The sequence below is a fragment of the Lampris incognitus genome, chromosome 3 (assembly GCF_029633865.1).
Source record: "Lampris incognitus isolate fLamInc1 chromosome 3, fLamInc1.hap2, whole genome shotgun sequence".
Taxonomy (NCBI): domain Eukaryota; kingdom Metazoa; phylum Chordata; class Actinopteri; order Lampriformes; family Lampridae; genus Lampris; species Lampris incognitus.
Genome location: NC_079213.1, coordinates 109,903,195 through 109,906,070, shown reverse-complemented (window position 1 = coordinate 109,906,070; position 2,876 = coordinate 109,903,195).

Below are 2,876 nucleotides of genomic sequence, written 5' to 3'. Positions count from 1 at the left end.
GTTTCTTGGTACACTGCAGTTTCATAGCAGCTGTGGCGTTGACTGCTAAATTTTGCTGCTGATATGTCTTGTAACATTACCCTAACAGCATATGTTAAAATGCTTAAAAGCAGTGGCGGCTGGTGCTAAAAAATGTTGGGGGGGGGGCGCAATTTACCTTGGTGCAACACACCTGACAGCTGCTGTAATGTCCACACAGTCACCGAGTTATAAAGGACCATGTAGCCTATAGATTTTATCAGGGGTCGTAGACGGTGGATGATTGACAGTCGGGACGAGGCGTCGTGGGTGTGAACATGATTGACAGCCACGAGCATTGCCCAATCACATTAGATCAAAAAACATTAAAACAATACCAGTTTGCTGCCAATAAAAGTGGGAGTGTCTGGGGCGCACAGAACTGCGCCCCATGGAAAATCTGAAGATACCAATCAGACAGCAGCCTCGGGTCACTTGCTCGCCGAAGGTCTGAGGGCTTACGGTTCGGCCGGCGCCCCTCACCCAGGAAGTATATGTATTCAGACAAAAATCAACCAAATACCATTGGAACTAGTATTTAGTGGCTGCTGACAGACACTCACAGACCGAAAAACACTTTTATTCATAAGTATTTGCATTATACAACTAAATTATATTTAACATGTTTAAGTAGATTTTCATCTCTTGATATTTGAAGGGGGCGACGCCCCAGCGCCCTGTACTGGCCAGCCGCCACTGGTTAAAAGGTTAAAAACTTGATTTCCATCGGAGGGGGTCTTTAATACTGCCGCAATAGTGGCTTCAACAGACCTTTCTACATTAGCGGCAGCCAACGGCGCTCATACTCGGCGTTCTTCCCCCCCCCCCCCACCTCCATTCAGGGAAGACCCACCCCTATTCCGCCTCTGATTGGCTTAACCCCATACTAACCCAAACCAGTAACCAACCTAACCAAATGAGGTAACGAGTAATAGCCCATCAGAGGCGGAGTTCCTGGAATGCGGGTGTGGGGGGGGGGGCTACTGTACGTCATCGTATCAAACCCGCCCCATATTAGATAAATGGTTGTGATTGGCCCGACCCGAGCCAGGTGGGCTGGAAAACTTGTCTGGATGGGAGGGTGGCAAAACACGAGCTCGCAGACTGGTCTGGTTCCCAGGCTACTTCTCTCCACAAGGCCCTGCAAACTGAGACAAGCCAGCATTTTAAAATGGACCGCCAGTGTCCTCTTTACCTAGTCAAGTTTCATGAGCGAGGGGCGGGGCGGGGGTTGGGGGGGGAGGTCTTTTTAGCTTGGCCCCTAGAAACTAATCAGCGAGAGGATAAGAAGAGTGTGCACCAATTAGGCAATGATGATTAACAGAACGCACATCAGTCTTTGTCCCAGGTGGCCCCCTGTGGCAAATCCCTTTCTATATTACTCTCAAAGGCTTATATGTTCTGGTCCATCACGCATATTTACATCAAACACCTATAGTAGTGCTGCACATTAATGAGTCTGTAATATTTAAAAGATGAAAAAAAAAATCCCTTCCGTCCCGAAGGATATACAAATGCTGTGGCTTGGCCACAATTTAAATTAATCAAAACAAAATGCCTGCAGGGTGTAACGGCCTCACCACGACACCAGATTTCCAAGTTACCCCTACCTATAATGAGGCGTGCCGGTGGAAAAGCAGCCTTTGAAGGCCTTTGCTGTGCTCCCAGCGTGGTTTAGTAGACCTGACGCAGTCGTTCATTTTCCTCACATTTGCAGAGAAAGCTGCTTGATTTGTTGGGCGTTCACTCGTTGTCATCCTCCCATTCCTTGCCGTGTGCCTGTGACTGCTAATACACAGTGGAGCTCAATGCACACGCCGACTGGCGGGGATGTGATGGTACGCATTGAGATCATGGCGACATGATTTAAAAGCAAAAACCTGCTAAATTAAAACATTCCTTCGCCACGTGCAGTTTGGCCTTTCAGAGACCTTCCGTTGTGTGAAGTGCATATATGCTCCTGCAGTTGCGTCTTGCAGCGTCACACAAAGACCCTCTGTTTTCTTATATGGTTAAGGCAGGAGGTGCTTTAGAGAGAGAGCGAGAGAGAGGGAGAGAGGGAGAGAGACTGGCACATCAAGAGAGGAAAAGACAGTCTTGGGTAAACACTTTGAATGTTTTCTGAAACAGTGCGAACCCCCCCAGGATTTATAAAACCGTATTTTATTTCAACCCTGAGAACTCTGTGATGCTTTGATGTCTGCTATCCCAGGTGGCAAGTGCAACTCTTACACACTGAAAACACTCTCTCTCTCTCTCTCTCTCTCTCTCTCTCTCTCTCTCTCTCTCTCTCTCTCTCTCTCTCTCTCTCTCTCTCTCTCTCTCTCTCTCTCTCTCTCTCTCCCCCTCCTCTCAGAGAGCTGGATGGATGAGGATGGCTCTGACAGGTGATATGTGACATGCTTCTGGTATCCGGAGAAAAGCTGGTAACCTGTCGAGACGTTCTGTTGCTTATATCACAGATTACTGCCGGGCGCAGGGTGGTAGGATGAGGGCTCCCCTGCCCAGCAAAACATGTTCCTACCAAGTTTAACACACATGTTAATATATACACTACCGTTCAAAAGTTTGGGATCACCCAAACAATTTTGTGTTTTCCATGAAAAGTCACACTTATTCACCACCATATGTTGTGAATTGAATAGAAAATAGAGTCAAGACATTGACAAGGTTAGAAATAATGATTTGTATTTGAAATAAGATTTTTTTTACATCAAACTTTGCTTTCGTCAAAGAATCCTCCATTTGCAGCAATTACAGCATTGCAGACCTTTGGCATTCTAGCTGTTAATTTGTTGAGGTAATCTGGAGAAATTGCACCCCACGCTTCCAGAAGCAGCTCCCACAAGTTGGATTGG